Source organism: Melanerpes formicivorus, unplaced genomic scaffold, assembly GCF_026170545.1.
Source record: "Melanerpes formicivorus ecotype bairdi unplaced genomic scaffold, bMelFor1.0.p_v2 SCAF_103, whole genome shotgun sequence".
Classification (NCBI taxonomy): domain Eukaryota; kingdom Metazoa; phylum Chordata; class Aves; order Piciformes; family Picidae; genus Melanerpes; species Melanerpes formicivorus.
This window is the reverse complement of record NW_027142455.1, coordinates 361,779-382,435: the sequence shown is the minus strand read 5'-3', so window position 1 is coordinate 382,435 and position 20,657 is coordinate 361,779. Positions and strand designations below refer to the sequence as shown.

Below are 20,657 nucleotides of genomic sequence, written 5' to 3'. Positions count from 1 at the left end.
CTCTCTTCGAGCAAACCTTGTCATTTCCACCCAATCATCCCCTGGAAAGAGTTACTGAAATGTAGTTTCCACTCCTGTAGCTTCTTTTCCTACAAAGAAGCAAGTCAACAAATGCAGAGGGAAACTGAAGAGAAGTCTTAAGCACATGACCCAGAACAGCAAAAACCTTGATGAAAGACTTCACCCTTTGACAATCCCCTGTAAGCTTCCTCCACAATTTAGTTGGAATCCCAAGCGATTTTTGGTATCTCTTCACAGACCAGCTTTTAGACACAGGACACACACCTGCCAGTAACCAAACCAGGCTCACAAAGCAGTTCCCTCCCACAGTCCTGTGGCAATGGTGACAGGCTGACAGTTTTCTTGGAAAAGCAGTGGGTGCTGCAGACAGCTTTGGCACCCAGACCACAACCTCTTCACAGGGGTGGGCAGACTTGCAGCACTTACTGCAGCTCCAGTGTTAAGAGCTATAACATGTGAAGTATGACATCAGTTCTGAATTCAGAAGCCCCTGGAGGCCCTCATAGCTTTGTGGAGAAGCAAGGTAACACCAACAAAGCAAAAAGAAGTCTGCCTGACCTGATCTCCTTCTGCAGGAAGGTGACCTGGCCAGGGGATGAGGGAAGGGTCTGGACATTGTCGGCCTGGACTTCGGCAAAGCCTTTGATGCTCTCTGCCCCAGCACTCTCCTGCAGACACTCCTGGCACAAGGCTTGGCTCCAGACCCTCTGCCCTGGATCAGAACCTGGCTGATGGCCAGGCCCAGCAGTGCCCAGGGGGCCAAGAAAGCCAAAGGCAGCCTGGCTTGGGTCAGAAGCAGGGTGGGCAGCAGGGCCAGGAGGGGATCATCCCCCTGTGCTCAGCACTGGGATTTGAGGCCACAGCTGCAGTGCTGTGCTCAGCTCTGGGCCCTCCTGCAGGAAGGCCATTGAGGGGCTGGAGCCTGTCCAGAGCAGGGCAGCCAGGCTGGAGAAGGGCCTGGAGCCCCTGGGCTAGAGGAGGGCTGAGGGAGCTGGGGGGGTTGAGGCTGGAGCAGAGGAGGCTGAGGGAGAGCTCCTTGCTCTCTGCAGCTCCCTGCAGGGAGGTTGGAGTGAGGAGGGGGCAGCCTCTGCTCCTTGGTGCCAAGGGACAGGAGCAGAGGAGATGGTTGCAAGCTGCCCCAGGGGAGGCTGAGGCTGGAGAGGAGGAAATCTTTCTGCCCTGGAAGGGATCTGAGCCCTTGGCAGAGGCTGCCCAGGGCAGTGCTGGAGTCCCCATGCCTGGGGGTGTTCCAGCAGCTGTGGGCCTGGTGCTCAGGGCCATGGTCTGGTGCTGAGCCTGCAGGGCTGGGTCAAGGGGTGGACTGGATGCTCTTGGAGGGCTCTGCCTACCAGAATGATTCTGTGAGTCTGATTTTATCACGCTGGTTCTATCTTCTTACTCCTATTCTTTTTCTTACTTTTCCCCCTATTTTTTCTACTTTTTCCTTTTCCTGTTTTTCCTATTATTTCTCTATTCTATTTCTATTCTCTAATTTATTTCTAACCTATTTGTATTTTATTTCTATTTTTAATAACCTTTTCTATTCTGTTTTACTGTTACAGAAACTTCCTGCTCTCCTAGGAATCCAAAGCTTTGTTTTACACAAATCCAGGAATGATTGCTCTCCAATCCACTGATTTTTATACCAGGCACTAAACTAAAGGAATGCTAATTCTCAGCACTGCTTATCCAGGTCTCTTCATGCACTGTTCCAAACTCTCACCAGACTGGTGTTCTTGTTGCACCAGCACAGGCAGCTCAAGGCCTCATCCAGCCTGGCCTTCGACACCTCCAGGCAGTCCAAGCACTCCCCAGCACCTACCCCCAGTGATGCAGAGTGCCCTGCGGTAGGCTGTGCCCAGAGTCTGCTTGCACCGCAAGGCTCTGCAGTGCAGCACAAGCAAGCTGGTGACAACGCTAAGGTAACTCGGCAGCATCTTAGTTTGCTGCTACACTTTGCCACCTACCACAGCCCAGTGGCAACACCAATCCACACAGGCAGGCCTGGCATGCAGGCAACCTGCTGAGAGTCCAGGTTGCCGGAGTTTTTGTTGAAAAGAGCTGCTGCAAAGGCGGTTCTCCAAACCAAACAGTGCAGCGAGTGCTGCCAGCAGGAGTTCTGCCTGCACAAGGGAAGGGTTAGAGCCTTCAAACACTTTTTATTACTGTAGCTGTCTTTGTAACACTCATCAAGTGAGTGTCCACCTGCCTGAGATCTGCAGGGCTTCTGAAAGCTATCAGTTTGACATCCTGCCAGATGGGTGATGCAAAAGCGGTAGCTGTCAAACACTTTTGTAAGGTTGAAGACAGCATTAAAAAAACCAAACCCAAACTCCCAAGGAGCCAAATGCAGATGGGTTTACAAACACAGGGCCTGCAGTGGTGCCATGGCTGACAAACCAGGGGATTTAGCTGCCATCCAGATAGACCTCCAGAGGCTGAGGTGTTCCACAGCATCTACTCTAACCCTGCCATGGGCAGGGACACCTCCCACCAGCACAGGTTGCTCAAGGCCTCATCCAGCCTGGCCTTCAACACCTCCAGGCAGGAGGCAGCCACAGCCTCCCTGGGCAGCCTGTGCCACACTCTTACCACCCTTGTAGTGGAAAAATGTCTTCCTAAGGTTCAATCTAAACATATTCTCCTTCAATTTAAATCCATTTCCCCTTGTCATATTGGTGGACACTCTTGCAAAAAGTCTTCCTGCAGGATGCCTTCAGGTCCTGGCAGGCAGCTCTGAGGTCCCCCTGGAGCCTTCTCCTCTCCAGGCTGTACAGCCCCAGCTCCCCCAGCCTGTGCTCACAACAGAGCTGCTCCAGCCCTGGGAGCATCTTTGTGGCCCCCTCTGGATTGTTGCAGTCTCTATTGCAGGATATGTTCAGGTTGGAGAGGCTGAAGAAATGGGGCAGCTGAAACCTTTAAGTGCAGCAAAGAGAAGTACAAAGTCCTGCACCTGGAAGGAGTGACTCCATGCACCAGTACCGGCTGGAAACCGACTAGCTGCAGAGCAGCATCACAGGGAGCTGCACAGCAGCCAGCAGCAAGGTGCCCAGCAGCAAGGTGCCCAGCAGCAAGGTGCCCAGCAGCAAGGGTGGCTGACAGAAGCCTGGGCTGCATTAAGAGGAGTGTTGCCACCTGGTTGAGGGAGGCGACCCTTCTCTTCTACACAGCCTCATCCTGACTAGTGTGTCCAGTTCTGGGCTCTCCAGAATAGCTAAAACTACTGGAGAGGGTCCATTAAAGCACTAGCAAGAGGGTTAAGGGCTTGAAGCATCCATCCTTTGCTAGAGCTTTAAAGTATCCTGAGCAGAGATGCTTTGTGAAATGTCATGTAGCAGTTTTCACAGCAGATCTGCTTCAAAAACCAAACTTCCTTTAGGAAACTAAAAGCTGAACAAGAAACTCTTCCAGTTGCTTTACACTAACAGCACACCCTTGGGAGGCAAATGGGCAGCAGCAAACATTCAATCCCAGCAAGTTTTCTGCAACTCATCAGAACAATTTTTGAGGATAAAAGCATCAGGATTTTGCAACAGAACTTTTATAGATCCTGCATGACCTTTCCAGACAGTGACTTGTCTCAGTTTTCCAGCACTAGCCTGGTAGCTTTGCCCTCACTAAAAACCACCAGGGGGTCATTATCTGAAGGTTTAGAGACATGTGCTGACATCTGAAACACTGCTGTGGTGCCTAGCACCAGCCTGCCCATTTTAAGGCAGCAGGGAGATCCCAGAGCTGACTTCATCGATGCTATTGCTCTCACAGCCCTCTTCATGTGGCTGGAAAGCTGCTTGGGGATTCTAGCTGAGAAGCAGCTGGACAGAGCCAACAGTGTGCCCAGGTGGCCAAGAAAGCCAATGTAATCCTGGTTTGGGTTAGAAATGCTGTGTCCAGCAGGAGCAAGGCAGGGATTCTCCCTCCTACTCAAGTGTTGTGTCCAGTTGGGGGCTGGAGGTGCTGGAGCCAGTGATAGGAAGGCAAGGAAGCTGTGAAGGGCCTGGAGAATAAATCTTGTGAGGAGCAACTGAAGGAGCTGGGGCTGCAGGGAGACGTCACTGCGCTCTGCAGCTCCCTGAAGGGAGCCTGTAGAGAGGCTGCTGCTGGTCTCTTCTCACAGGTCATTAGTAATAGAACGAGAGGGAACAGCCTGCACCAGGGGAGGCTTAGGCTGGACATTAGGAAACATTTTTCACAGCAAGGGTGGTCAGACATTGGCACAGGCTGCCCAGGGAGGTGGTGGAGCCATCAACCCTGGAGGTGTGTAAAGGTGGTTTGGATGTGGTGCTTGGGGATATGGTTTAGGAGTGAGCCTTGTAGAGTAAGGTTCAGTGTTGGACTTGGTGAGCCTGAGGGCCTTTTCCAACCTGAATGATTCTATGATTCTCTCTTCTCTGACTCACTGGTCCCACCATCTCCAGACATCCCACATTACTGTGGCACTCATGCCCCCAGCACCGATCCCCTACCCCATGTGGCCATGCCCCCACCTAGGGCATGTGCAAGCAGCAGTGAGGGCAAAGGACCACCAGCCAGGACACAGCTGCTGGGAGAACTGCCTCAACTGTCACACCTGTGCTGGTTGCAACTCACCAGCCAAGGCCAGGGTGGCCCACATTACAAGCTCACAGCTCCTGGGTACATTAGGTGACTCCCTGGTCTGTCTTGCCCCATCCCAGCACAAAAGCCTGCATTGCCCATGGTCACCAAGAGCATGGTTGAGCACCAGACAGGGCCTTCTAGAAAGGTGGTCAATGCCCTGAGCCTGCCAGGCTTTAAGAGTCATCTGGACAATGCCCTTAACAACATGCTTTGACTTTTGGTCAGCCCTGAAGCTGACCAAAGCTGAGGCAGTGGGACTCGAAGACCACTGTAGGTTCCTTCCAACTGAAATATGCTAGTCTAGTCTAAATAAACATTAAGCCCTTCCTTGGAAGGTAACACTACCCATGGGAACCCACCTAGAGCAAACTTTGCTCCTAAAAAAGCTTCTGTTGTCAGGAATAAAATGGCTGTACCTCTGGAAAAGGTTTTCATGGAGTTTGCTACGAATGAAAAGCTTCAGACACTCAAGTTCATGCTGCACAGCAGCATCCAGCTCTGACTCAGTGACTCCAGGCCCATCCAGCCTTAGGTGAGTGGCTGCCTCCCCATCACCAATACCAAAACTCTGCCCTAATGCTGGAGGGTCAGTTAAGGCAGAGGACATTCAGAGTTTGATCTGTAACACCTTCAGCAACTGTTTATTGAGTCATTAAGCTTGGAAAGGCCTTTAGGCACATTGAGTCCAACCTTAACCCAACTCCCATGACCACTAAACTTCATCCTGAAGTGCCACAGTTACAGCTCCTTGAATGCCTCCAAGGACTCCACCATCTCCCTGGGCAGCCTCTGCCAATCCCTGGCCACCTTTGCAGGACATTTTTTTTCCTCATCTCCAACCTAACCCTCCCTGGTACAACTTCAACCCATTTCCTCTCATCCTTTTGCTGGTTACATGGGAGAAGAGCCCATCCCCCACCTCACTACGCCGTCCTCTCAGGAAGCTGTAGAAAGCAGTAAGATCTCCCATCAGCCTCCTCTTCTCCAGACTGAACACCCCCAGCTCCCTCAGCTGCTCCTCCTATGATGGCCTCCAAACCCCTCACCAGCCTTGCTGCTCTCTGGACACCTTCCAGCATCTCAATGTCTTTCTTACACTGTGGCACCCAGAACTGAACCCACTGCTCAAGCTGTGGACTTACCAGCGCCCAGTACAGGGGCACCACCACTTCCCTGCTCCTGCTGGCCTATTGCTGATCCAAGCCAGGGTGCTGGTGGTCATCTTGCCCACCTGGGCACCCCCTGGCTCATCTTCAGCTGCTGTCAACCAGCACCCCCAGGGTCTTTTCTGCTGGGCAGTTTGCAGCCACTCTGCCCCCAGCCTGGAGCCTTCAAGGGGTGGTTGTGACCCATGTGCAGGACCCAGCACTTGGCCTTGTTGAATCTCATCCCATTGGCCTTAGCCATGGATCCAGCTGGGCCAGATCCCTCTGCAGAACAGTCCAGCAGATCAACACACTCAAGTTGGTGTCATCTGCAAACTTCTGAGGGTGCCCTTGATCCTCTCACCCAAATCATTGATGAAGATTAGAGAGAACTGATGAACAGTTTCAAATGTACAGCTCAAACTTTAAACATGACCAAAAAGAGTCTGCTTTCTCCTGAATCTATTCCTGGATATTCCACTGGCTAATTCCACTTCCTTGCAGTGCACACCACACTTTCAAGACATAAAAGCCTTGGAGAAAGAGCTTATTCACAGCTCATGTGATACCACAGCTCATGTGGCACTGCTTTCTGAGCTTCCTGTAAAGATTAACTAGACACAGTCATTCACCTGAACAGCTTCCTTGCAGGCTAACCTTCAATGTCATCCAGTGATGCTGCAGCATATAAAGACATTGATAGTCACTGCTTTCAAGTCTGATCAGTAACTCCCTGCCTGAGAACAACAAATCATATTCCACTGACAGAAAATCATTAAGAGAAACCTGGAGTGAAGCCAAACAGTTTCTGTGCCATAAATAATCAGGTGGACTCAATTCACTCAGCAGGGCTTTTCAGGTGAACCTAATGACTACTGCACAGAAAGAAAAGAGAAACCAAGGAACCACTCTCCTGAAAAACTGGCATTAACACAGCATTCAATCAACTATCACCTGAGCTGACAAAACCCCAGTTAAACTGCCAGGCTCTCTCATGCCCCTCTAGTTGTAACTGACAAATGCTAAGCCAAGTTTAAGCCTCCTAAAAGCTGAATTTGTTGTTCTTGCAGCAGCTCTCTCCCATACGGTCCCCAAAGGTAAATTACTATGCCACAACTGAAACCCCAGAAGCCTCTCCTCCAGCCATAATCATCTGACATCTAAATTTCAAGTTCTAATCTTTGGTTATTACTAATTGACTCCAATCCTTCCCACTCTCATCAACAGCTGACAGCTGTGGTACCCTGGGATTGCAAATGTCTTAAAAGGACTTCTCACGGGTAAAAAGTGAACACACACTATGGTTAAAGCCAAAGTGGAGAACTGAATCCATGCATTTACCCAGGTACACCATCACTGGGACCTGATGCAAACCTCACCCACAGCAGACAACGTGAAAGCAGAACAGCTCCAGAGTCTGCAGTAACTGGCTGTCCCACTGAAACCCAGCAGCTGGTGGCCTGTCACCAGCACTTTCCAAAGACCTTCTGTGGGTGAACAGCAGCTACCTCAGCAGGCATCTCCTTGGGAACATTGGGCCAATTTCCTTGTCCCCTTCCCAAGTGTTAAACCAGAGCAACAGGCATGTAAGGAAAGGAAGAGACAGCAACAAACAGAAACAAGTAAGATGTAAGCATACCTGAACAGCAGTCAGCCTTAACAGTGGGTTTGAGATCTACTGCTCATAAAGAAGTCTTCTGGCCCACAGGCTCACTGCAGCTGGAATCTTGAATGGGTTAGGACACTGAGAGGCAGGTTCATTCCACTGCTGCTACCACCTAATAGACATGACAAAAGCAATGGCAAACAGTCAGCTGTAGCTCTGAAAGTCATCAAAACCAATCTGAGGTTTGATTGACAGCTTTCAGCTGTCCAGAGGGACTGGACCCGACTGGAGCTGTTTCAGTGGTGAGGACAGTCACAAACAGCAGCTCTGAAACATCCTTCCCATGCCACTGGAGGAATGCATTACCTGGATAGATCTGTCATCACTGAACAGGTCTGAGATGGTGAGGAACCAGTGAAAGAAAGTTCATCTGCTACCCACTCAGTCACTCCTGAGAGCCCAAACTAGTGATCACTGCTAGGGCAGTAAGCAAGCAGAGCTCAGCAGCTGGACTCCAGCACTAGTTTCAGCTTTCAAGGTAAGACTTTCAAGTGTTTGCCTGCAGACTTCAAAACTCCATTAGTCAGCACAGAGGCCATCAAGATTCCTGAGACAGCTGTTCATAGAACAGGCTGTTTTCATTGGCACTTCAGGAGAAAAGCCACAGAGACTGTTTTCCTTTCATCTGATCAAACTGGAGACAGGCAAAATAGAGGACAGTGGCCACAGCAGATGGCAGGACTGAGGACAGACAATGTGCCAGTTGCAAGGCCACCACTAAGGATTATGAATCCCTACAGGTTCTGGATCATGTGGTCTTTCTCCTCCTGTAAAAGATGTCTCCAAAATGTACACTTGAAAAACAACCACAAACAAACAAGCAAGCAAAAAATCCCAAGCCAACAAAGCAGCCCTGCAGAAAAGGCCTTGGGGGAGAAGCTGGTGGAGGAGAAGCTGGACAGGAGCCAGCAATGGGCACTGGCAGCACAGAAGGCCAAGGGCAGCCTGGGCTGCATTCAAAGCAGTGTGCTCAGAGCTGGAGAGAGGATCCTGCCCCTCACCTGCAGTGCTGCATCCAGCTATGGGGCCCTCAGCACAGGAAGGACAGAGACCATGGACAGAGTCCATGGGAGGCCACAAAGATGATCAGGGCTGAGGGAGCTGGGGGTGTTGAGCCTGAAGTAGAGAAGGCTCCAGGAAGACCTTAGAGCAGCCTTCCAGTACCCAAAGGGGCTAGAAGAAGGCTGCAGAGGAACTGTTCTTAAAGGCCTGCAGGGACAGGATGAGGGCCAATGGTTTGAAATTAGACAAGTTTGAGACTGGATGTTAGAAACAAGCTCTGCAACAAGTTGCCCAGGGAGGTGGTTTAGGCCCCATCCCTGGAGGTATTCCAGGTGAGTCTCACAGGGCTCTGGGAAACCTGATCTGGTGGAGGATGCTGAGTGCAGGGGGGTTGGACTGGATGAGCTTTGGAGGTCCCTTCCTACCCAGACCATTGTGGTTCTGTGAAACAAGCCCCCCCAAAACCAAAACCACAACCCAAAACACTGCCATGCTTCACAACTGTGATCAAACCAGAAACTGTTCCAACTGCCATACTCTTTACATTCTTCTCCCCTATAGGAAGCAGAACATACTATGCTTTTCCTAGGGCTTTCAGATCACTGCAGTCTCTACTGCAGGACATGTTACTTTGAACACATCCCAGCCAGCTACCTCCTATGACCTTCTAGAAACCCAGAAGAATCTTGCTGCCTAAGAAATTAGCATAACCAACATAACCCACTGCCCAGACACCACACCATGCAGACACCTTGCCCACCCCCAAACCCCAGGCGTTAGAGCTGGGTGTTTCTTTTCAACACTGCTACAAAAGGCACATCTGGGCATCAAGACTACAGATTCATTCCTTCTCTCTCCTTTTTCACATATGAACTTTCATGCTCAGGCTCTGGGCAACCTGTTGAGGATGACTGCAGAGGGGGTTGGGCTAGATGACCTTCGGAGGTCCTTTCCAACCCAGACTATTGATTCTGTGAGTCTATAACGAAGCATTATCATCTTCTCCAGAACAACAAATCTTTCTTGAACGGCAGCACTTCAAAAGACATCCAAGACGTCACTTTGTAGGACTTTGGGGGTCCTGGGACGATGTTTGGTGACCAGAGGCAAGCTAAATGAGTTGCTCTTGCAGTAGCTCAGCGGTCAGTCGCAGTATGAGGTTGAAAGAGCTGATAGAAGGTTTTCAGCCTGTCTGAAGTTGAAAGACTGCAGAACCAGCTCCAAACGTTTTACAAACATTTAAACTGACCATTCAGATGGAAATGAAGCCGGGCTGGGGCAAGATGGACACTTGGCAGTCCTTTAGACCTTGTTTTTCTGAACATGTGCAGTTCGGGACTATGACACAGCACGCTGCAAGCCAAAGACAGCAGGTTTGGAATGCAAAGAACTAAACAAATGCAGTTTGCTGGGGCTTTTTGCGGGCTCTTTTGTTTTGCTTTAGCTACCAGCACTCGGCGGGGTCGCCTTTCAGCCAAGTTTTTCCCAGGCCAGGCACGCAGCCACGCTCGGGGTTCAGCACCCCGGCTGTCCCCGCACACGGCGGAGAGCACAGCCTCGTGTCCCAGCGCACATCCAGCCTCCGATCGCCCCGCAGCCCCTGCCGCTTCCCTTCCCGCCCGCCCGGGACGCGGGGAGCGCGCACCCCCGGGGCAGCCCCGGCGCGGCCCCGGCCCCTCCCCCTCTCTCGGCACGCCCGCCCACGTGACCGCCGCGGGAAGTGGGTGAGAGGTCGCGCGCCGCAGCGCCGCGCAGGCCGAAGGCAGCCGACTGCGGCCCCGCCCTGGCAGCGGCAACCCCCCCGGCCCCGGGCCACGAGTGCCGCAGGGCAGCCCTGCAGGCAGCAGAGCCCCGCAGCTAAGGGGCAAAGGGCTGCACCCGGCTTGGCGCACTCTGGCTGTTTGATGTCACCGGCTCTTTGGACCTTGAATGCTTTTCCTTCCTGGAAGAAGCTCTTGCATGAATGCTGTAACCCTCCAAAATTCTCACGAGCCCCCCGATCAGCCTGGCTTCCAAACCAAGCAGCAGCTACGAAAGAGCTTGATACCTGTGCAACGGTTTAGTTGGAAGGGAGCTCAAAGCTCAGCTAGCTCCAGCCCCCTGCCATGGGCAGGGACATCTCCCACCAGTACAGGCTGCTCAGGGCCTCATCCAGCCTGGCCCTGAACCCCTCCAGGCAGGAGGCAGCCACAGCCTCCCTGGGCAGCCTGTGCCAGAGTCTCCCCAGCCTCACTCTCAACAATTTCTTCCTCCTTTCTACGCTCAATCTCCCCTCTCCCAGCTCAAAGCCATTGTCTCTCATCCTGGCACTCCCAGCCCTTACTCACCTCCAGTGTGATTATAAACTGGTAATTACTAGTTTATATCAGTACATCGACAGGCTCACAAGAGGGAAAGAACCTGCTAACTACAACTAAGACTACAGGTTTTTTATGCATCTGTTCACAATGGTCAGAAAATGTATAAAAGAGCTTGAAGGTCAGGAACCCGAAGCTATCAGGCACTTGGGAAAACAACGACTCAAGGAAAGGAGAAGGAAGCATTCTCAGTGCTACACTCCTACAAACGTGCGATAAGGAAGTAAGGAACGTTCAGTAATCTCCTCTAGACTGCAGAGTTTCAGTTGTTCTCCAGCTGCTAAAAAAGCTGCCAGATAAGAGGAAGAAGGAACGAGATACTGGTCTCGATCTCGCTTTGCACTTCTTCTCAGAAGAAGGCTGTGACAGTTATTGTTACAGCTGCCGGCGCGGAGCAGTCGAAACCAGGTTATAACAAGTCGTACTTTGGGGTAATTTTTCTGTTTAAAGCAAAAAGCATAACGCGAAATACTCAAATCGTGTTAATATAAGGCAATAAAACAGGAGTTATGAGATGCTGTAGCGATCTTAATCTCTTTTGCAACAAGTCTAATTAGCATTCCGACGGCGCGCGCCCTGCACACTCATCTCCGCGCACAGCCGCTGCGAGATTCGGCTAAGGCACGCTGGGAAGCCTGCCGGCACGGCACACACACCAGGCCGGTCCCGAGCAGGCACCCCACGCCGGGCTGCGAGTCACCGACGTCACCCTCATTGACGCAGCGCCGATTCCGTGACCCCCCCCGTGTGACACCGCTCCCCTTGCGCCCATCCCCTGCTCCCCCGCTTCCTTACCGCGGCAGCGGCGCTCATCCTCCGGCCAGGGGAAGGCAGGCAGCGTGCCAAGGACACTGTCTTTCCCCTGGGGGACCCACGGGAGCAGCCCCGCTGCCACCACCCTCCGGATTTCAGCCTTTCCTCGGGTAAGCCCGGCTGAGGAAACGCCACCCGGCGCACTCGGGCATTTACCACGGAACTTCTTGCTCACCCTAATGAAAATACCAGGCTGAAACCGGACCGGCCGAGCCTGGCCACTTGACGCCAGTCTCGCCCTCCCTCAGCCCCAAGGCGAGCAGCGGTGAGCTGCGGGTGCGTCCCGGCTCGAAGGGGGCGGGGAGGGATGGAGCCCGCAGTGAATCAGCCGGACACAAGGAACGCGGCCCGGCGCTGCCCCCTCCCCTGCTCCCCTGGCACCGCCGCGGCCCGGCGCTGCCCCCTCCCCTGCTCCCCTGGCACCGCCGCGGCCCGGCGCTGCCCCCTCCCCTGCTCCCCTGGCACCGCCGCGGCCCGGCGGAGCGAAAGCCGAATCCGCCGCCCGAAAGCCCGCGGTGGAGGACCTGCGCCTGGCATCTGCCCGGAGGCTGCCGCCGGCGACCGAGCCCCGCTCCCACTCACCTGCTGCGAGAAGGGCGGTCAGCGGCGCCGGGCCGGAGAGAGCAGCCGCACGGGCAGGACGCGACTGCCGCCGCTCCCTCACACGCCCTGCTGGAGCCGGGCTTGCCGCCCGCGGCCCCATTGGCGGCGGCGGCGGGGGGCGGGACCGGGGCGGGCACCGATGGGCAGCGGAGGGGCACGGATGTGCCGGGCTGGGCGATTGCAGGGAGCCCGGGAAAGAGCCGAAGTGAGGCCCTACGAGGCAGAAGCTGGGACCGGGAGGGGGCCTGAGGTTGTGGCAGCTGGTCCGGGAGCGCTGCGAAGGCTCCGTGGTCTCAGCCGTCCCGGGGAAGGGAACTGCAGGGATAGCGAGGAAAGACCCCAGGGGTGCAAATGGGGGAGGAAAGGTTCACTTTGGGGAAGCGCTGCTTGTAGGGGCCTGTTTGGTGGTGCTGTGAGTGGCCTGCTGAGGAAAACATCTGCAAACAGCTTCCTGACCTAGCCCCTTCGGGGTGGCAGCCCTAGGTGATGGCACTCCTCTAGGTTCTCCTCTAGCAAGACTAAGGGTTGGGTGGTAGGGCAAAGGGTTTCCAAGGGTGGGTGAGGACCAGCCACAGCATTCAGTGTGGCACCTTCCCTGGGCAGCATTTGCTGGACGTTTCATGTTCTGGAGCTGGGCTCTGGCAGGAGTGAATACAATGGGCTGCAAACATTGGTGGCTGAAGCGAGGACCCCCAGTGTCGATGGGGCTGTGAAGGGGCTGCCATGGGGGGATGAGGGTCAGCAACAGCTTTCAGCACTACCCTCTGTGTGTGAGCACAGAAAGCTGAAAGTTTGGGTGTGCAGCTGTGGAGCCTCCTTGGAAAGGACCAACCAGCCCACTCCCCTCCGGCGAGCACTGGAGTTTTATGGAAATGATCCATTCACTACACTTAAGAAGAGCTAATTGCAGTCTTTAGTAATGAAAAATTATGAGAGTAATTCAATTGCGAGCACATGTGCCCATCTCAGGGCAGAACCTGAAATAAGTACATTGAACTGGTTTGATGGGCTGATCACCTGGGAGAGCTGAGAGCTTGGGCATCTGATGCTGTGTTTTATTGCTGTATGACACCAAGCTGTGTGGTGCAGCAGACAGCTGGAGGGAAGGGATCCATCCAGAGGGACCTGGACAGGCTGGAGAGGTGGGCACAAGCCAACCTCATGAAGTTCAATAAGAGCAAGTGCAGGGTCCTGCATCTGGGTCGAGGCGATCCCAGGCACAAATCCAGGCTGGGCAGGGACTGGCTGGAAAGCAGCCCTGAGGAGAGAGACTTGGGGGTGCTGGTGGACAAAAAGCTCAACATGAGCTCTCAATGTGCACTTGCAGCCTGCAAAGCCAATCAGATCCTGGGCTGCATCAGGAGAAGTGTGGCCAGCAGGGCAAGGGAGGTGATCCTCCCCCTCTACTCAGCCCTGGTGAGACCCCACCTGCAGTACTGCCTCCAGTTCTGGAGCCCCTATTACAAGAGGGATGTGGAGGGGCTGGAAGGTGTCCAGAGCAGGGCCAGGAGGATGAGCAGAGGGCTGGAGCACCTCTCCTGTGAGGACAGACTGAAGGAGTTGGGGCTGTTCAGTCTGGAGAAGAGAAGGCTCCCAGGTGACCTCATTGTGGCCTTCCAGGATCTGAAGAGGGCTACAGGAAGGCTGGGGAGGGACTGCTCAGGATCTCAGGCAGTGATAGGACTAGGGGGAATGGAATGAAGCTGGAGGTGGGGAGATTCAGGCTAGATGTGAGGAGAAGGTTCTTCAGCATGAGAGTGGTGAAACCCTGGAATGTGTTGTCCAGGGAGATGGTCGAGGCCCCGTCCCTGGGGGAGTTTAAGAGCAGGCTGGATGAGGCTGTGGCCAGGCTGATCTAGTGTGGGGTGTCCCTGCCCATGGCAGGGGGGGTTGGAACTAGATGATCCTTGTGCTCCCTTCCAACCCTGAATGAAACTATGAAACTATGAAACTATGCTAACTGCAGGAAGGCTGCTTTGTCCCACACGGAGCTCATGGCCTGTCATGCTGTGGCACTGTCACTGTGGAGTCTTTCTGGAGCAGTACAAGTTGGGATTTGTACACTTTTCCCTTGTGGGCAGATCCACCCATCCACACAGCCCTGCCTGCTGCAGTTTCCAACAAGTGGCTGAAGGCTCCAAAGCACACCAGCAGATGACCAAATCCGGAAGCGTGGCTACAGCTGTAAGCCTCTCCCTTAATCTAAAATCCTGAAATGTCAGTCAAAACAAAAACCCAAACACTTCTGGCAGGGTTCCCTCATAGTCTTCTGTGCCTAATGATGCAATTGAAAGCAGGGAGAGTAGCAGGACAGAGAAAGGATTCTGACCCTCTGCTCTGCTCTGCTCTGTTCAGACCCCACCTGCAACACTGCCTCCACCTCTGGGCCCCCAGCACAAGAAGGACCTGGAGCTGCTGGAGAGGCTCCAGAGGAGGCCACCAAGGTGATCAAAGGCTGCAGAACCTCCCCTGTGGAGACAGGCTGGGGGAGTTGGGGCTGTGCAGCCTGGAGAAGAGGAGGCTCCAGGGAGACCTCAGAGAAGCTTTCCAGTACCTGAAGGGCTCCAGGAGAGCTGGGGAGGGACTTTGGACAAGGGCTGGGAGTGCCAGGCTGAGGAACAATGGCTTTGAGCTGGGAGAGGGAAAATTGAGAATGGAGATGAGGAAGAAATTGTGGAGAGTGAGGCTGGGGAGACTCTGGCACAGGCTGCCCAGGGAGGCTGTGGCTGCCTCCTGCCTGAAAGTGTTGAAGGCCAGGCTGGATGAAGCCCTGAGCAGCCTGGCTGGTGGGAGGTGTCACTGCCCATGGCAGGGGGCTGGAACTGAATGAGCTTTGAGGTCTCTTCCGACTGAAACCATTCTTTCAGAAGGGAAATGTAAAGCCTAAGAGAAAGCACTGGGATGAGAAGAAAAATAACAGGGATTCAGGTTTATTAATATTACCAGGAGAGAAAGAAAACAAACTATGAAATCACTGCAAACCCAGCTCCACCCCTAGATCCAGCAGCAATCACGTTTTAGCCGCAGCAGGTAGGGATGTAGTTTGGAAGTTTCCCAGGAATATAATGGCTTAACAAGAGAAAGATCTTCTCTGTGTTTTTCATCATGTACAAAGGCAGCCTGAAATGTCTTTTCAGGTCCTCTGATTTTCCAGGTGCCTTTTGCCTTTGAAATGCTACTACTGGGAGTTTCTTTAGCCAAGGGCAGAAGGTGATTCCACCTCTCATGGCTGCATCTGTACTCATCTGCAAAGCCTGCAGTGTGGCCTGTGTTGCTTTCTGGCAACCTTTCACTGCTCAGCAGAAGTCAGCCAATCTTACCCCCACAGCTGACATACCTGTAGTATGGCCTGTGTGGCATCATGACGTCTTGGTGCTGTAAGAGCTCCCAAGATGTTCATTCTGCTCCTTGTAATTCCATGAAATCAAATAATCAGGAGCTGGTCACATTTAGCTGTGCCTCAGTGAACTGAGATCCTTTCACTTTACCACGATATTCCAGGGATGGCCAAGGACAGCACAAGAGGCACTGGGGGCAAGCTGGGGCAGAGGAGGTGCCAGGGGAACAGGAGGGAAAACTTTGTCCCTGTGAGGCCAGAGGCCAGGGCCTGGAGCAGGCTGCCCAGAGAGGTTGTGGAGTCTCCTCTGGAGACTTTCCAGTCCCGCCTGGATGTGTTCCTGTCTGACCCGCTCTGGGTGACCCTGCTCTGGCAGGGTGCTTGGACTGGATGATCTCCAGAGGTTCTGTGAGTCTGTGATGGATGTGTAGGTCTCAAATTAAATACATTTGGTTATCTTCCTCCAGCCCTTCAAGACTTCCTGGCTTCTGTCTGTGCAGCATGGCTTCTTTGCAGCAGCTTGGTTTTGCACCCTCATCTTTCATCACTTTTAATCTTCTATAGTTTTTAACAGATTTTTAACAGGCAAAGCTCTAGACCTGAAACATGGATCTGGTCTGGAAACCTGTCTGTCTGGCATAATTTGGTCTTGTTCTGTTTTGGGGTATTTCTTTGGAATAAATTCAGTTTTTCAGGTTGCTTAACTCAAGTTTTAATATCTCTAAACAGAATTATTCTGCTTATTGGGAGTGAATTAATGAAGACCTCCAGAGCACAGATTCATTGGATGCCATCTCAGTTGCCTCAGCAGATGTTTTCCCAGTTGATGTGCTAGACTGGGCAGTTTCATTTTCAAGAAGACCAAGACCATTTGTTCTTTTCATTCATGTTCTCTCCCATGATAGCAGAAAATGAAAGTTCCCTCTTCATAGTCAGGATGTTGACACAGCCAAGCCAAGTCTCCCACAGCACCTTGCCACTGATGTCCTGAGTGGCAAAGGAATTTGGTAGTCAGCTGAAGAGCAGCTCCAAAAGGTAACTGCTTGTAGATAAAGTGCTTGCATGTTTGCATGCCAGGTGGCCAAGGGTGACAGCAATGCAGGCAGTGCAGGACAGGGCCCTCCCATGTTGAGGGCACCTCTCCGTGACCCTTAAGCAAGGTGCCCTCACAGCTGCTGTGGCTTCAAACAGGGCCAGACAGATCATTAGACATGTCTTCAGTGTTCAAGTGGCAAGTTGAAGATTATCAAGCTGGAAAGCTGAGTTGGGATTAGGGTCTGGATCCACAGGGAGTATGGTCAGGTGCAAGGCAGCTGCAGGAGGAGAGGGGATGACAGCCTCAGATTAGAAGCAAAGCTGGGAGCCTCACTGAGGCCTTATGGTGCAGCTTCCCCCAACAGCTCATTTCAAGGCCAGACAACTGCAGCCTGTGTCTAAGCAGGCCCAGAGGTCTGGCAGCGCAGGATGGGTGGAGGGAGGGTATGCTCAGCGCCCTGACAGTGCACACATACATGTGCAAGCTTGCAAAATGCCTCACATTTACCTCTCCTTGAGAGGACAAGTGAAGGTCCTTAAAACATCCTTCTGCAACATGCAGAAGAGTACAGGAGCTTCACGATCAAGACAGAAATGTTGCAGCACTGTGCAGTGCCCATCCCCGGCCAGCGAACATCCCAGAGGGATCTGGCAAGCTGCACACAGTGCCCTTGCCTTACCACATCCTCCTTTGCTCACACCTTGCAGATGACTCCTGTTGCCCAAGCCCTTACTGCTATGACTCAGCCATCTCAGTCACTGTTGTAACACAGAGGAGCACCAAAGGCTGCCAGTGCACAGCTTTGATCTGCTTCGACCTTCGTTCGTTCTTAAATGATTTCTAATGAGGATCCAGCAGCAGCAGCTCAGCAGCAGCAGCTCAGCAGATCTTTCACCACAACAGTCTTGCCCTACTTTTTTTCTTCACCCAGATAAAATGGATGTTATTAACCTCACCTGGCTGAGTTATCTGCAGGGTTATCAGCCTGTTCTGCTAGCACAAAATGCGTGCTCTGCGAATTTGATTGCAACAGCAGAATGATATTTTGGGAAAATAAATATCACAGAATCACAGAATGGTTTCTGTTGAAAGGGACCTCTAAAGGGCAGCTACAGAGTCCAATCTCCCCTGCACTCAGCAGGGACACCCTCCACTGGATCAGGTTGCCCAGAGCTCTGTCCAGCCTCCCCTGGAATAGCTCCAGGGATGGAGTCTCAGCCACCTCCCTGGGCAACCTGCTGCAAGGTTCCAGCAGCCTCCTGCTGCAGAACATGTTCCTCACATCCAATCTCAATCTGCTCTGCTCTGCTTTGAAGCCACTCTCCCTGGTCCTATCCCTGCAAGCCCTTAATAACAGACAACATGTCCCTCTTCGCCTAAATAATATCATTTCCAGAAGTCACAATGCACTTTTAGTGAATTAATCTCATGTGGGACAAGCAACGCTGTTTGGGACAAGCTACGCTGTTTGGGACAAGCAGTGCTGTTTGGGACAAGCAGTTCTGTTTGGGACAAGCAGCGATGTTTGGGACAAGCAACGCTGTTTGGGACAAGCAGTGCTGTTTGGGACAAGCAACGCTGTTTGGGACAAGCAACGCTGTTTGGGACAGGCAGTGCTGTTTGGGACAAGCAGTGCTGTTTGGGACAAGCAACACAGTTTGGGACAAGCAGTTCTGTTTGGGACAAGCAGTGCTGTTTGGGACAGGCAGTGCTGTTTGGGACAGGCAGTGCTGTTTGGGACAAGCAGTGCTGTTTGGGACAGGCAGTGCTGTTTGGGACAAGCAGTGCTGTTTGGGACAAGCAGTGCTGTTTGGGACAAGCAACGCTGTTTGGGACAAGCAGTGCTGTTTGGGACAAGCAGTGCTGTTTGGGACAAGCTACGCTGTTTGGGACAAGCAACGCTGTTTGGGACAAGCAACGCTGTTTGGGACAAGCAGTGCTGTTTGGGACAAGCAACACAGTTTGGGACAAGCAACACATTTTGGGACAAGCAGTGCTGTTTGGGACAAGCAACGCTGTTTGGGACAAGCAACGCTGTTTGGGACAGGCAGTGCTGTTTGGGACAGGCAGTGCTGTTTGGGACAAGCAGTTCTGTTTGGGACAAGCAGTGATGTTTGGGACAAACAGTGCTGTTTGGGACAAGCAACGCTGTTTGGGACAAGCAACAAATTTTGGGACAAGCAGTGCTGTTTGGGACAAGCAACGCTGTTTGGGACAAGCAGTTCTGTTTGGGACAAGCAGTGATGTTTGGGACAAGCAATGCTGTTTGGGACAAGCAGTGCTGTTTGGGACAAGCAACACAGTTTGGGACAAGCAACAAATTTTGGGACAAGCAGTGCTGTTTGGGACAAGCAACGCTGTTTGGGACAAGCAGTGCTGTTTGGGACAAGCAGTGCTGTTTGGGACAAGCAACGCTGTTTGGGACAAGCAGTGCTGTTTGGGACAAGCAGTGCTGTTTGGGACAAGCAACGCTGTTTGGGACAAGCAGTGCTGTTTGGGACAAGCAGTGCTGTTTGGGATAAGCAGTGCTGTTTGGGACAGGCAGTGCTGTTTGGGACAAGCAGTGCTGTTTGGGACAAGCAACGCTGTTTGGGACAAGCAGTGCTGTTTGGGACAAGCAACGCTGTTTGGGACAAGCAGTGCTGTTTGGGACAAGCAGTGCTGTTTGGGACAAGCAACGCTGTTTGGGACAAGCAGTGCTGTTTGGGACAAGCAGTGCTGTTTGGGACAGGCAGTGCTGTTTGGGACAAGCAGTGCTGTTTGGGACAGGCAGTGCTGTTTGGGACAAGCAGTCCTGTTTGGGACAGGCAGTGCTGTTTGGGACAGGCAGTGCTGTTTGGGACAAGCAGTGCTGTTTGGGACAGGCAGTGCTGTTTGGGACAAGCAGTGCTGTTTGGGACAGGCAGTGCTGTTTGGGACAAGCAGTGCTGTTTGGGACAAGCAGTGCTGTATGGGACAAGCAGTGCTGTTTGGGACAAGCAACGCTGTTTGGGACAAGCAGTGCTGTTTGGGACAAGCAGTGCTGTTTGGGACAAGCAGTCCTGTTTGGGACAAGCACCGCTGTTTGGGACAAGCAACGCTGTTTGGGACAAGCAACACAGTTTGGGACAAGCAATGCTGTTTGGGACAAGCAGAGCTGTTTGGGACAAGCAACGCTGTTTGGGACAAGCAGTGCTGTTTGGGACAAGCAGTGCTGTTTGGGACAAGCAACGCTGTTTGGGACAGGCAGTGCTGTTTGGGACAAGCAGTGCTGTTTGGGACAAGCAACGCTGTTTGGGACAAGCAACGCTGTTTGGGACAAGCAGTGCTGTTTGGGACAAGCAACGCTGTTTGGGACAAGCAGAGCTGTTTGGGACAAGCAACGCTGTTTGGGACAAGCAGTGCTGTTTGGGACAAGCAGTGCTGTTTGGGACAAGCAACGCTGTTTGGGACAGGCAGTGCTGTTTGGGACAAGCAGTGATGTTTGGGACAAGCAGTGCTGTGTGGGACAGGCAGTGCTGTTTGGGACAAGCAGTGCTGTTTGGGACAGGCAGTGCTGTTTGGGACAAGCAGTGCTGTTTGGGACAAGCAACGCTGTTTGGGACAAGCAGTGCTGTTTGGGACAAGCAGTGCTGTATGGGACAAGCAGTGCTGTTTGGGACAAGCAACGCACTTTGGGACAAGCACTGCTGTTTGGGACAAGCAACGCTGTTTGGGACAGGCAGTGCTGTTTGGGACAGGCAGTGCTGTTTGGGACAAGCAGTTCTGTTTGAGACAAGCAGTGATGTTTGGGACAAGCAGTGATGTTTGGGACAAGCAACGCTGTTTGGGACAAACAGTGCTGTTTGGGACAAGCAACACAGTTTGGGACAAGCAACAAATTTTGGGACAAGCAGTGCTGTTTTGGACAAGCAACGCTGTTTGGGACAAGCAGTTCTGTTTGGGACAAGCAGTGATGTTTGGGACAAGCAACGCTGTTTGGGACAAGCAGTGATGTTTGGGACAAGCAACGCTGTTTGGGACAAGCAGTGCTGTTTGGGACAAGCAACACAGTTTGGGACAAGCAACAAATTTTGGGACAAGCAGTGCTGTTTGGGAC

The 20,657-nt window shown here is 52.7% G+C and overlaps 1 protein-coding gene and 1 long non-coding RNA gene across 5 annotated transcripts in view; one reads left to right on the top strand and one right to left on the bottom strand.

The window, feature by feature from the left end:
- The window catches only part of CPT1A (carnitine palmitoyltransferase 1A), a 61,764-nt gene extending 49,482 nt beyond the window's left edge, over positions 1-12,282 (bottom strand). For 2 of the 4 annotated variants that reach the window (XM_068166667.1, XM_068166669.1), the window contains exons 1-2: positions 12,186-12,282; positions 7,405-7,543 (exon numbers count right to left, since the gene is read on the bottom strand). The gene's annotated coding sequence lies outside the window, so the exon portion shown is untranslated. Of the gene's footprint in view, positions 1-7,404; positions 7,544-11,585; positions 11,786-12,185 lie in introns of those variants that run through there. The other 2 variants (XM_068166668.1, XM_068166670.1) reach the window with 2 other exon arrangements.
- LOC137455658 (uncharacterized) lies at positions 11,735-17,522 on the top strand. The gene is made up of 3 exons (XR_010990868.1): positions 11,735-11,879; positions 16,273-16,578; positions 17,287-17,522. It is a non-coding gene; the product is annotated as an uncharacterized lncRNA (long non-coding RNA).
- The last annotated feature ends 3,135 nt before the right edge of the window (positions 17,523-20,657 follow it).